We start from the raw sequence: 15,608 nt of genomic DNA, 5'->3' as shown, positions 1-15,608 counted from the left end.
CATGAATAAGATTTAAACTTGAAGGAACTTAAATACCTGGAACAGTAAAATCCTGCTAAAGAATTGAGAATCTATGAATCAGTGATATTTGAATACTTGTTAAATCAGAAAACCACCTAGAAAAAGTTTCTAGGAGAAAGGCAAGAAAAAGAAGCAGAAGAGACTCTTCACAATGGGGCAGGACTGCAAAAGTAACTATGTAACCAGTGATTCAGGAGACTGAAGCAAGAAGATCCAAAGTTAGAGGCCAACCTCAGCAACTTAGCTAGAGACCCTGTCTCAATAACAAACAAAAAGGACTGGGAATGCAGCTCAGTGGTAAAGTACCCCTGGATTCAATCCTCAGTACAAAAAGAAAAAAAAAAAGAAAAAAAAAAAGAAAAAGTAACTGCAGACATTTAGTCAAATGGGTGCTACCCAATAGATTCTTAAATTTGAAATAGATGTAGGAGAGGAGAACCAAAAGGAGATGTATTTTAAAATAGGAGGGCTGTTCCATACCCAAGTCCACCCACTTTGAAAGAATGCTACCCTCTCTGATTAAGGCTTCTTGAAAGAATAAAAAAGCAATAAGTTATAGTCCTATAACTCTTTCCTCAAGAACTTGCTTAACTTATAACTTATATCTAGTTTATAGAATCTGGTCCTTCCACTACCTGACACAGGCTGGAAATAATACAGTCTTCGTCTAAAATCAGTCTGAGTGTATGGCAACCAAGTCTACCATTGAAACTATAAATCAGCCAGGATGACTACTTTCTGGAAATACACTGGTTCTGTTATATTAAATTAAGTTTTTAGGTTCCCTCTCATTGCCTGGTAATAAATAACTTAGAAGTAATTTTTCAGACCATTCAGCTTCATATAGTAAATGGACTCCCTATTGCACTGATCATAAATACACATCCAGTTTACCAAGTTTCCCCAAACCTCAGTATCTTCCATAGTAAAACTCTGATACCAAATCTACCTTCAGGGTTGTTAATGAGAGTCAAATACTTGGATATGTTTTTTAAAACTTTCACTTACTATATATTTGTTAGTTGTTATCAACAATATCAGACCTCTGGAATTTAATGATAAGTAGGATGAAATGGCAAAGCGGTTTTTCTCTTATCTTTACTATTAGGAAATAAGATACAAACCCAAAGAAATATGACATGATAACACCCCAAATTTGCATTCTGATGAGCCGGCTAATAAATATTTATAAAATTGTAGACATCCAATGTAGCACCTACATAAATATAAACAGAAACACTCACCCTTTCATTGTAAATGATGGAATAAACCAAACTAGGCTTACAGTGGGAGCCTGAACTGATGTGCTTCCTCCAATCAACAGCACCAAGTGAATGGTGTTTACTGAACAGGGAACCAAGAAGACATCAATTTCTGGAAATAGAGAAAATCATGCTAAATGAAATAAGCCAGACCCAGAAAATCAAGGGTTGTGTGTTTTTTCTTATGTGGAAGCTAGAGAAAAATAAGGGAAAGAAAGCAGCAGGGGAGGGGATCAGGAATCCTAAATATATAGGGAAGATCAGTGGAGTAGAAAGAAAGCAACAGGGAGGGGGGAAGAACAGGGAAGGGAAGAGATACGGAATGGATTTAACAAAAGCCCGTTATAGTCATAAGGATACCAAAGAGAATTTTTCCTTTGTGTCTACATAGAAAGTACTAATTAAAAATTTGAAGAAAAAAAAAGAGTGAAAGGAAGATCAGTGGAGGAAAAAGAACAGGGGGAGGGAGAAGGGAAGAGAATGGGGTAGTGAGTGGGGATAGAAAACAAATCCCTTGCATGATGATTCTGCAAATCAAAAAATGAACCCAAATACTATGATAATTATAATGCTTTCATTTAAAAAGACCTCAATTTGATCATTATATTCTTGGAGTGATACCATAAAGGCATTTTAGGAAAAAAAATCTGTTCCAAAATGATTAATCAAAGCCAGTTAAAATGCAGAAGAGAAGTTAACCTTGAGTCTAATTTCCACATCTCTGCAACACTTTACACCTAGGTCCAAGGTGAGGGGGGCAAAAAAGAAAGATAAGATGAGGCGGCCGAACCCTTTAGCAGTAAAACCCTTGAACTCATGGTAGAATGATGATGAGACTAGTTGGCTCAGAAGAAAATCAGAAATGGAGAAAGCTTTTCACTCCAGGTAAGCAAAGTAGATACAAACTCCCACATTTCACAATATACATGTTCATAAAGGAAAAAAAAAAAAAAAAAAACCTCGACAAAAAAGTCAATTCTGAGTATCCCGAGCAGCTGGGGACATCAGGAATGCAATTTTTGTTCAAGAAAGAAGCATCAATAGGTGTTTGTCTGGAAACATGAGCAGAAAGGGTAGAGAAATGGAGACAAGGAATCATCTCTACTCAAGAAGACAGCTACAGATTCATGCAGAGGTCATCTTTAAGAAAGGATCTTAAATAGGCTCACACTACTGAGTGTTTCCAGGACTTCCTGGGCATTTCTTCCACAGAGGCCCTGGCATGACAGCATACACTGATTAGATAGATGGCCATTAACATGAAAATGTGGGGCCAGGACAAGAAGAATCAGTCCCAGCTGTCTTCTTAGGTGATCACAGGATAATTTCTAAAGCCCCAAGGTTTTCTTTGATTTGGTGTTATGGCATCTGAGCTCATTTTTTTTTTTTCAGTAGCTGAAAACACATGACTATATATTTGCCACTAAATACTTTAAAAGGAAACAGAAAGCCATATTTCTCAAGAGAAACAAACTTGGCTGGGCTATACTGTAGATCACATTAAGTGGGGGCCATCGGGTAAATGAGCCTAGATTTAGGACAACAAATTCTGTCAGTGGATCTGGCTCCATTTAAACTTGGGTACAAACGATACCAAAATAATGGGATTTGGTTGCCTGTGAGAAAACTATAGAGCTAAAAAAAAAATAAATTGTGCCTTCCCATTACAAGCAACTACTAAAGGATTCTGCAAGGGAAATGCACTAAAATGAATTTGTTGTATAACTGTTACTCTTTCATTAAAATGATTTAATAGTTCTACAAATGTCATGGCATTAGCATTTTATGCAAAGCTATAAAACAGTAGCAAGTAAAAAAAAATCAACTGCCTTTAAAAGTCAGCACTTTTAGACTATGTTTATGGGACTACATGGTCACTTTGTGATATGAAACGGCAGCATCATGAAGATAAATATCGCTGGGCTGGCCTGTTTTATTTTGGGCATGAGGCCATTAAAGGAATGAGGCTGCTGAATTCATCTTTTATTTGGAAGGGCTTCAACAACCCATTTACACCACCTAACTCATCCTAAGATGTCTCTAAGGAGAAGGGAAGCTTTTCTTAGTATTTCCTTAAGAAATTACTTAATGGCATATTTAACAATGCTTAAGCTGCTCCTGCCAGGGCAACCTAAAAACTTATTTACAGGCAGGTGATAGACATGACACGGCAAAACCCTAACAAAGGAATTTTCTAGAAAAAATAACGGGCACATGTGTAGGTACTGACTCTACTGACAATCTATTTCCAAGTCCATTGGTTCTCTAAATAAACATTAGATGTTTCCTGTTCTCAATAGAGTATGGTAGGTGGTGTTTCATACTTTTTGTTTGTTGCTATTTCCAAATCTAATTTTTAAATAGTTCTTTCATAAGAATTAGAAGCACACTTAGGACACTAACCTATAAGCTTCCACAAAGTCTAAATCATTAATTGGACATTGACCAGCTGCAAAGACATAATAGTAACAAGTGCCTAGAGAGAGAGCTGACATTCCCATTAAAAATGGAGATTTGGATCGACATAATTTTGAGTGTAAATAGATAGGATTTCAATTGCTAATATACTGTCAGCAATCCTTCAGGAATTGATGCCACATAGGAGATTAGTCCACACACACACAAAAAAAATGTGTATACACACACACACACACGTGTATGTATGTATGTATATATGATCAGAATAAGTCTTCTGTGTGCTGGGTTACTGGCCCTATTTGCATATGACCCAGGCTATTCCTTGACTACTGTGCTTAATAACATGCAATCCAGAGGAAGTAGGATGATGTAAGGGGAAAACATTAAATCTGGAATATTAAAATCTGGGTTAAAATCTTCAATTAAGCTTAGGAAATTACATAGCTCATCTCTAAATCTAAAAGACCTGACTGGACAGTGTGGACAAGGACAGTACCCTGTCATCACAGAAGAGTGCAAGGCCACTAGTGATTTGCCCCCACAATTGACGGTAGCAGCCAGAAGGTATAGACAAGCTTCTGTGTGGCCCCTCAACAGCCATCTAATTGAGTTGATGAGGAAGTCTTGTCACAATGGATTAGAAGTGGACCTTTCTGCCCCCACTTTGATCTCACTTGGATAATAAGCTAATTGCCTTCATTGTCCTAAACTTCTAAATGGTATAGTAGTCTTGTTGCTTTTAAAATGCTACTTTCTATTTTATTATAACTATGGCAATACCTCTGTTTCTTTAATATTAATAACTCCTTAACTTCAAAGGAAGGCAAGATGAAGCAGGAAATGGAGAGGCAGTCAGTGTGATGAGTCAGTGTGAGAATCCAGAGTAGCACTCATGGATTGGTCCTAACTGCAGGGCCTTCAGTGACCAGAGGTTTGAAATGGAAGTTCTGTCCTATGAATCCTTTCCACTGTTACATGAACACATTCCGTTTTGCTGCCTATGTCAAAAAGTGTCAATATTGATTAAGCACATAATAAATGTCTAAATGTCCGTTGCACACTTTAGGATTCAGACGCTGTGACCAAAATACCCAACAACTTAGAAGAGGAAAAAGCTTACCCTGGCTCATGGTTTCAGAGGGTTAGTCTATAATCAGCCAAGTCCATTGGGGAGGCAGAACATCATGGTGGAAGGGCATGGTACAGGACCACTGCTGACCTCCAGATGGACAGGAAGTAGAGAAAGAGGGGAAGAGGCTACAGGGAAGATGAACCTTTCCATGATACACTCCCAGTGACCCACCTCACCACCACCATGACCACTCACTTGGTCCTTTCAAACTAGAATGTACTGATTAGGTGAGGGTTCTTATGGTGTAATTATCTCACCTCCTGCATTAACACAGAGCTTTGGGGGGCACTTTGTATCTAAATCACAACAGACGGTATAAATACATAATATAATCTTGGACCTCAGAAATTTACAGACTGATTAGAAAACTGGATATAAAAATGAAAAAGCAGCAGTGTGCACAAGAATTCCCAAAACGCAATTTGTCAGAATCACTCAGGAAGCCTGTTAAACATGAAGATTCCCAAGCCCACAGACTCTAAGTCAATAGATCTAAGGTGAGTTCAGTAATCTACACTTTTAACAGCACTGATATAGGCAATTCTAATGCATGTAGTCATAAGACCACATATCAAGAAATACCAGTGGATAAGAGCTCATGTTCTAGAGTCTGGTGGTATGTATTTGCTCTCTAGATCCACCCCTTTCTAGAAACTTGATTAAGTTGCTAAGGGCCTCTGGGCTTCACTGCTCTCATCTATATCATGAAGATAATAGTAGTATGTGCAGGTTAGGTGGCTTTAAAATTGGTTCCCAATAAACAGTAGAAGTTGTTCTTGTTATCATTGATATTATTGAAACACTAGTGATTGACGAAGTGCTAGTTGTCCTGGCATTGTCCCAAGAATTCAATGACCCAAAAGTTCTCGATAAAGGTTGAGAAAGCATTCAGTAAGCAGAAATTTCTGGATAAAGGTAGGGGAAACTTTAAGGAGGAAGAAGTTGAATGAAGCATTAATAATCCAAAAAAAAGAGTCTAAAGAAGAAATTCTGGGTGAAGGAGTCATAATGAATGCATTCAGGATGCGAACCATTAAGGGAAGCAACTTCTGAAGTGGAAAGTTGAGTTAGGCACAGCAGGAAATAAGTGGCCAGAAGACTGACAGCTCAAAAACCTGGATCTTCCATCACACTGTTTAAAACTCCTGTTTTAAAAATGCAGCTACATTGGACATACCCCCTCCCATTAAGAAAGAGGACCCAACATATTGATTTATAGTAACTATTCTTACAACAGTAATTAATTCTTTATTTACAAACTGACTTATTGCACAGAACCTTAATTCATTAGCTTCATTAACAGTTTGTGACTCTTTTCAATTTACTGAGGATGAGTAATTCAACCTTTCAATACAAGACGGTGAACTTTTTTGAAAGCAAGAGAGCACCTTCCTCGTGACAGGACCCCAGACTCTCACTCTGTACCAGGAATATGCTAATAGCCTTATATGCAAGTAATGACTCAATGAAAGAGTCACACATATTATGAAGACAAAAAAGTATCATCATCTTAAAATTTTTCTTTCCTTTGAGAGCTACCACGTCCATTTATTGTTCATATTCCTAGGTGAAGCTGCTGCTCTGAAAACACAACCAAATTCATTGCTTTCATTTATACTGAGCATCCATAACTACATAAGCCGGAATAAATTAAATTAAATATTACACATGTCAATAGTCAGCCTAGATAATTCAATTGAAAATACACTGAACTTTCATTTGACTTCATAGGTATATGAGTAACTCCATTAAACTCATAAAGTAGTGGTGAATGAGAAAAGCACAAGGGACTGAGGCACTAAAATCCCATCGTGTTCCTCTTCTCAGACTTCTGTTTACATGGATTCTTATAGGTTGACTGACAGCTGCAAATTGATCCTCCAGGAAACATGTATATATCTGAACTTTTAGAATGAATGCATTCCCACTTGCCCATGGATTTCTTCTCTGATTTGGAATGTTTCAAATTCTCTTTTCCTTACCTTGGGAAAATAATATTCAAGGAGCATATGCAGTAGGTGTTTTGGGGTTTTTTTTTTGGGGGGGGGTTGCTTTGACTGCTCAAATGTTGTCTTCAAAATCAAGGCACTCAAAATATGTGGTCCAGAAGTTCCTGAAGATGGGTATACCTCACTTCCATAGAGCCTGCTGTTCCCACAGACAGAGCAGCTACGTTTACCACCTAGATGGTGTGAACTAACTGTGTATATCATGGAATAATGCCACTGAGGACTCATTAACCTAAGCACAAGGAAATGTCTACATTGGTCATTAAAATAATCATACAGTAGGAAAGATCTGCCTTAGAACAACTACAGTAGAAGCACAAATTTATCTGAAATGATACTTATATATCACCATGCCTACAAAGTAAGAACTACAGTGAAAATATTGCATTAATGCAATTAGTGCTCTTTGATGAACTAGAAAATGTCTTTGCTCCAACTACCATGCACTTCCTGTTTCTGTGGCCTGGGAATAAAAATGGCCAACTGAAGCTTCACTTCACAAATTTGATTCCAGTTAATGCCCCAAGGGGAGCTATCAGCATGTCTCCTCCAATTGCCTCCTAGGGAACAAGAGAGAAATATTTGGCCTATTAAAAACAATGGATGCTTTCACTTCTGTGCTGGCGTGATGGGGACCCTGGGCTTCCGTTGACAACTGCCCAGGTCATACGGCTCTTTGATTACCTCCTATCAGCACACTCACAACCAATTCAGGCCAAGACTGGAGATAATTAAACCTACTGAAACAGAAGCAGTTTTTATGGTCACACCTGCCTAATATCCCTTTATTTTCACACACATGTAATTAATAGCATCCTCTGCCAATAACTCACATTTCCAACAACACAGAGTATGGTGGCGAGAGCTCTGCCTTGGATGAGCCCAGTCAGAGCTATGTTCCGGCTGCTGCAGTTTGCAATCCACATCTTGTTTCTCTCTGAGCCTCAGCTTCTCTGTCCCATCAACAAAAATAATAATAATCTGTCATAAGAATGTGTATATGAAGAGCTTAATATATGTGTACTCAACCAATGTTAGTGCATTTGTAAACATTGCTCAGAAAAGATGTTAAAATTACTATAGCAGATCTTTGGGACTTAAAGAACAGAAATGGAAAAACCAGGCAGTGATGGGCACGGAATCTTTGGAGTTTCGTTTTACACAAATTAATTTGTCTCATAAGTTCAAAAGGTAATTAGGTACAACAAATTGGTTTCTGAGATCAGTAGAATAGATGAAGGGGATTGACAGGGAGGAAGAAGGGATGGGAAAAGAGAAGAACAGTGGAATGAATCTGACCAAACTTTCTTATGTATATGCAAGGATATACCACAGCCAATCTCAACATCAAGTATATCCACAAGACACTAATTTTTAAAAACTGTAAATCAATTGCAGAAGGATAGAGTAGAGAAAGGGGAATAGGGGAGGGAGGAGAAAGAAGGGGTAAGTGCTGGGGGCTGAATTAGAGCAAATTATATTCCATGCTTTGATGATGATGTCAAAACGTATCTTAATTTTATAGAGAAGTAGAATCTATAAAAATAAACAAATGAAAACAATTTGGTTTCTATCAAGTATAAGTACCTCCATATGAAGTAATACTGCATGACCCCACTTATATATCTAAAATAATTGAATACAGAAGCCATAGAAGCAGCAAGTAGGTGGTGGTCCCCAGAGGCTGAGAGAAGGCAGAAATAGGAGCTAATTAATGGGTACAGGGTTTCAGCTATGCAAGATAAATAGGTACTAGAGATCTTCACATGTACGGCATAGGTCCTATAGTTAACAATGCTGTATTGTGCACTTAAAATTTTTGTTAGGAGGGCAGATCTCCTGTTAGTATTCTTACCACCAAAAGAAGGCACAGGGAAGTGTTGTAGGTGATGGACATGTTAAATATCTTAATTGTGGTGATGGTTCCAGAGGCATATGCATATGTGCAAATTCACCAAATTGTACACATCAAACATATGCAACTTTTTATATATCAATTATACCTCAATGAAGATGATTTCTTTGGAAAAGATGAAAAAAATTGGACCGCTTAGAAAGTTTCTGTCCAGCAGTTCTCTACCCACAACATGAAGAAGAATGTTATGGTAACTAGAAATCTCTAAAGATGCTGCTTCCTGGAAGGACCCTAGTTTTTTTTCTATGTGCCTCACCCAATTCTTCCTTCAAGACTCAGTGGAAATCTTCCCTCCAGGGCCCTCTCTCATAGGATCCTGCTGCACCTCATTCAGACCTTTAAGATTGTACAGAACACTTTCTCGTGGTTTAACCTCCTCTATTGGACCACGTCTCCTTATCCATGGACCCCAGAACCTACCAAGCACAGTGTCTTTAACACAGCAGGTGGCCAGTGGCAACTATCAATTGACTGGATAGACAGACACTGGCTTCAGAGTCAGGGACATAGAATCAAATTCTGACTCTACCACTTCCCTATTTGCCTTTTCTGAAATTGTGACTCTATATAGCCACGTGACTCATGTTCTCTCTTCATAGAACACGATGGGACAGAACGCCAAGAAAGCAAGAATTACATTTGCTTTTGTATTAACCACCTCTGTCAGCTGCTTTTTACTATAAGCAAGAACAGAGTAGCATCTTGAAATAGATATTTGCTCTTCAGAGATTTGAGTATTGTCTCTATTGTCTCTTATGAAGGATGAACAATAACAGAAATATTTTTGCCTTACTCTGCTGCACCATTTTAGGCCTCTCATGATCCCCATTAGCAAATACAGCTGGTTTAGAAAGGAGAGACCCTTTTTCATATTGAATATTCCCAGGAGGCAAGGGTCTGATCCCTCCAAACCCTGCTCCCTGATTCAAAGCCAGGAAGAAATGAAGTTAGACCTAGATGGTCCAGAAAAGTCTCAGAGTAAAGAAAGGCAAGGCTTCTGAGATAAAATTACCTGTGGAAACAGGTGAGTTAAGTCAGTGATGTGGCCTCAAGAGCCTGGGATTTGGGAGTCAGAAGGCCTGCTAATAGCACAATGCATACTGATAATAGAAGTCTCTTGGAACTCAGCCATCCCAGCACAGTGTTTGGAAGATAAGTTTCAGTATGGACTGGAGAAACAGTGATCTTGAGAGTCCAGTGTGAGGCACTGCAGTGGTCTATGCGGGAACCTGGACACTCATCATATTGCAAAGGGATCACCAGCATCCACGGGACACTACAGGATCAGTTTCGACAGCAGTGCCATGAGTTATATGAAGCAATGACCAGGCTTCTCCTTTCCTTCTGATTCTGACAATTCAAGGAGAAATGACCCTCTCTACAGTTTGGGCATGGTAAGTTTTGGGATTCTTGGAAATTTTTAAGTGGGAGGCCTCAAGGCAAACACTGGACATACTCTTACGAGGGTAACCGGGTCTTTCAAAATTTAACCAAATAAAGGTGATATGACCATATCCGTGCCCTGAACTAATAAAGTTATATTGGTTATGCTGTTGCAAAAGCAGGATCCACCAGTCCAACCTGAGAAACCAGCAGGTATTGACCTATTGAGGAAGCAGGTGTAGGCAAGAGACAGGCATCTACCTCCAAGCAGCATGAACAGCCACCTTGAAAACCCAGGCATTCAGTGTTCTGCGTGAGATTTCCAGATAAGACAGAAATCATCTTGGGTCCCATTCCCAGTGTCAATTTCAGGTATCAATAAAAACTTTAAATAGAAGAAGTATGTGACATCATACGTTTACACAGTGCAAACCATCCTGCAGAGAGAACTGGGTGGAAGGAGAGGGTGGCCCTATGTCAGACAAATTCACCTAGCAAATAAGTGGAAAAGAACTCAGTATAATTCACTGAAAGGGACAAGGAATTGAGGGAGGCAAGGGCTGTAAGTGAGGCCATCGAGCGTCACATTAAACTCCCCCCTGAACCTTTGGAAATTGCACGGGTGCTAGAGGTCACACCAATCAAGGAGGCCAGGAGGATCTCACTCCAGCACACACGCAGAGGAGACTGCCATCCCTGACCTAGCCAGGGAGCACTGCGTGGCCAGCTCACTTTGAGAGCAACCCTGCGCACCAGAAAAAGCAGCACTGCCATCGCAGCATTCTGATTGCCTTGGCAAACATGAAAATAAACGTTGGTATTCGTTCCCAGTTTTTCCCCAGCAGGATGCTAGACCTCTGAACTAGTTGGCAAGTCGAAGACTCCAGACAACCTACTTTTCATTTTCCCTTCTTTAATATGCCTGAAATATGGACACAAGGATCCGCATTCCCTTCAGCAGGCGCATTTCAACTAGGAGGAGGACAGACAATCCTGGGAGAGGAGTAAACAGGAAAAAAAAAATCACCAAACACAGAAAGCAACAAAGCAATTCCAATGAAAGGGGGAATCTGAGGATCCAAAACAAATGCATATCTGCAGATTGGTGGCAACCAGAAATAGGAGAAGACGTTACAGGTTTCCTAACATGCATTGTCAAAGAAGCGTGGAGGGGAGAGGACACAAACATGAGACCACAATAAGTTGCCATGAAGATATAATAATCTGATGTCAGAAAAAAATAAACACAAACACACACACATAATGAACACATAGTAAAAAACAGAAAAAGTAGTCATGAAATTCATTTGGAAAAATAAGGGGCCCAGAATAGCCAAAGCAATCCTTAGAAAGAAGAGTGAAGCAGGAGGCATCACTATACCAAACCTTAAATGATACTACAGAGCTACAATAACAAAAGGGCATGGTATTGGCACCAAAACAGACATGCAGACCCATAGAACAGAATAGAAGACACAGAGACAAACTCACATAAATACAGTGACCTTATACAGACAAAGGTGCCATAAACATACACTGGAGAAAAGATAGCTTCTTCAACAAATGGTGCTGGGAAAACTGGAAATCCATATGTAGCAGAATGAAATTTAACCCCTATCTCTCACCCTGCACAAAACTCAACTCAAAGTGGATCAAAGACCTGCACATTAGACCAGAAACCCTACATCTACAAGAAGAAAATGTAGGACCATCCTGTCGGCTTAGGAACTGACTTCCTCAACAAGACTCCTAAATCACAAGAAGTAAAATCAAGAATCAAAAAGTGAGATGGTATCAAATTTAAAAGTTTCTTCACAGAAAAGGAAACAGCCAAGAATGTGAACAGAGAGCCTAAAAAATGGGAGAAAATCTTTGCCACCTGCCCCTCAGAGCATTAATCCCCAGGATATACAGATAACTCAAAGAACTTAACACCAAAAAATCCCAAACAATAAATGGGCAAAGAAACTGAACATACATTTCACAGAATAAGAAACACAAATGATCAACAAATATATGGAAAAAAATGTTCAACATCTCTAGCAGTTAGAGAGATGCAAATTAAATTCCATCTCACTCCAGTCAGATGGCAACAATCAAGAATACAAGTAACAATAAACTTTGGTGAATCCTTGTGTCATACATTGTTGATGAAACTACAAATTGGTTCAACCACTCTGGAAAGCAGTATGGAGATTTTTCAGAAAACCTGAAATGAAATCACCAGTTATTCCACTCCTTAATACATACCCAAAGGACTTAAAATCAGCATACTACAGTGAGGCAGCCACATCAATGTTCGATTCATAATAGCAAAGCTATGGAACCAGCCTAGGTGCTCTTCAACAGATGAATGGATAAAGAAAATGAAGAATATATATACACAATGAAATATTACACAGCCATAAAAAGGAATGAATTTATGACTTTTGCCAGTAAATGGATGGATCTGGAGAGTATCATGCTAATCAAAATAAGCCAATCCCAAAAAACCAAAGGTTGAACATTCTCTGTGATTTGTGGATGCTAACACACAACAAGAGGTGGGGGGAGAATAGAAGTTCAGTAATTTAGACAAAGGGGAAAAAAGAGAAAGGAAGGGGAACAGGAATAGGAAAGACAATGGAATGAATCTGTCATAACTTTCTTACATACATATGTGAATATACCAGTGAATCGCCACATCATATACAACCACAAGACTTGGTTCTAAATTAGAATAAGATGTACTCTGTGTTTGTATAAATATGTCAAAATATACTCTACTGTCATGACTAACTAAAAAGAGCAAATTTTTAAAACACTACAATGGATGTAGTGAATACCTGGCTCCTTCCTAATAGGTAAGCAGAGAACAGAAGTCAAGCTCAAAGTATCTTCACTGAAATGCAGAAAATATTGATTAAAAGGCTTTTTTTTCCCTTTTTTTCAGTACTATGGATCAAATTCAGGGGCACTCATGACTGTTAACATTCCCAGACATTTTATTTTATTTTATTTTCACTTTTTGTTTCAAGAGAGGGTTCACTAAGTCGCTGAAGCTGGCTTTGAACTTGCGATCCTCCCATCTCAGCCTCCCACGCTGCTGCTGGAATTACAGGTATGAGCCACCACGCTCGGCTAACAGGCTAATTTGATGAAAGAAGGAAAAGATGTCTGGAGAAATACAGGATAGTTTTTATATCTGTAGAAGTCATGTCATAAGCAAACCAAAGAAGAAATAACTTAAAATTAGAAGAAAATATATTAAGTTGAAGAATTCATTTTGCAAATGTCAACGTCTAAAGGAGTTCTAGGCAAAATTATTCAGTTGTAACTCAAATACAATTTTGAATTTCAATATGAGTGGGGGGAAAATGCAGCAATCTAATCAGGGGGAAAAAAAAGGTGATCAGAAAAGGAACAAGTACCAGATGGTCTCAATCTTTATCAACTGAATTTTGAGGGGGAAAGAAGTGACCTGGAATTGTACGTACGCAAATAGGTTTTTTTTTTTTTCTAATCTTCAACAGCAAAAAAAAAAAGAAAAGAAAAGAAATTTCACTCATCTGAAGACTCTGTACTCTTTTTTTTTTTTTATTGGTTGTTCAAAACATTACAAAGCTCTTGACATATCATATTTCATACATTAGATTGAAGTGGGTTATGAACTCCCAATTTTACCCCAAATGCAGATTGCAGAATCACGTCGGTTATTATGTAAAGACTCTGTACTCTTCATTTAAAAAAATCTAAAATATACACAAAAGATGAAACCAAGGATGTGGTGATGAGTGAAATACACATAAAAATTAATAATATTAATATTAATAAATTAATAGACATAAAATTGAATGCAAATGTCAAATAATTATGAAGGGATTATACATTGCCCAGTATAAAAATAATAGTTGTCTAATTATCTTAATTGAGGGGTTTACTGGGCATTGAACCCAGGGATACTTAACCACTGAGCCACATCCTCCTCCCTTTTCATTTTTTTATTTTGAGACAGGGTCTCACTAAGGTGTTGAGCTAAATTGCTGGAGCTAGCCTCTCTTACTTGTGATCCTCCTGCCTCAGCCTCCCAAGTCACTGGATGACAGGTGTGTGCCACCACACCTAACTTCATCATTCAAAACCCAATTCACAACAAAGAACTGGCAAATATGGAGAGGAGTGAGAAAGTTAAGTTCTGTGAAGTTTTTCATTTTCCTGATGACTCAGAAGAGCCAATGTTGCTCTTCTCTTACCAACTCCAAGTTCACAGTCATTGTGCTGATAGCTTCAAATCAGCCGCAGAGGAAGCATTTACGCCACAAAAATCAACAAGTGCTACAAATAAGGATGTTTTACCCAGACAGCCACCACTGACCCCATGGTATATCATTTGTGCTCAAAGTCATCCTCATTTCACAACACTACAGGGAAGGGAGCTCCTGTTTCTGCTTTCCAGGTAAGGAAAGGGCTTAATGCTATCAATCCAAAGGCAAGAGCCCAGCCAACAGGACATGAAGCAGAAGGCGATTTAAGTAGAGAAATTCAAGTCAAAACATCCCTAACATTTCATCTCACTCCAGTCAGATGGAAATTATCAAGAATATAAGCAACAATAAGCGTTGATGAGGATGTGGAGAAAAGGAACACTCATACATTGCTGGTAGAACTGCAAATTGATACAACCACTCTGGAAAGCAGTATGGAGATTCCTCAGAAAACCTGAAATGGAACCACCATTTGACCCAGTTATCCCACTCCTCGGTTTATACCCAAAGGACTTAAAATCATACTACAGAGACACAGCCACATCAATGTTTATAGTGGCCCAATTCACAATAGCTAAGCTAGGAAACCAGTGTAGGTGCCCTTCAGCAGAATGAATGAATAAAGAAAATGTAGTATATATACACAGTGGAGTATTACTCAGCCATAAAAATGATGTTATGACTTTTGCCTGTAAAGGAATGAATCTGGAAAGTATCATGCTAAGCGAAATAAGCCAATCCCGAAAAAAAACAAAAGCTGAATGTTTTCTCTGATAAGAGAATGCCAATAGTGGGGTGGACTAGGGAAGAATGGAGGAACCTGGGATGGGGCAGAGGGGAGTGAAGGGAGGGGAGTGGTGGGAAGGACGTAGAATGAGATGGACATTATTTCCCCAGATACATGTATGATTGCACGACTAGTGTGACTCTGCATCATGTACATCCAGAGGAATGAGAAATTGTGTTCCATTTGTGTACAATGTGCCAAAATGCATTCTACTGTCACGTATAACTAATTAGAACAAATTAAAAAAAAATTTTTTAATCAGAAGGCAATCTCACCAGGAACTGAAAACCCAGTGTCCAGAGAGTCAGGTACCTGACAGACTCAAAGTGTGGGCAATCAGCAGCACGTGTTTTCCCTGTGCCCACACCAGGATGCAATGCTGGGGTGGGATTTCTGCTCCTGAATGTGCCCAGCTGAGGATGGGGGTTGTAGAGGGG

This window comes from Ictidomys tridecemlineatus, chromosome 4 (genome assembly GCF_052094955.1).
Source record: "Ictidomys tridecemlineatus isolate mIctTri1 chromosome 4, mIctTri1.hap1, whole genome shotgun sequence".
In the NCBI taxonomy this organism is placed as follows: domain Eukaryota; kingdom Metazoa; phylum Chordata; class Mammalia; order Rodentia; family Sciuridae; genus Ictidomys; species Ictidomys tridecemlineatus.
This window is presented reverse-complemented; position numbering follows the sequence as displayed.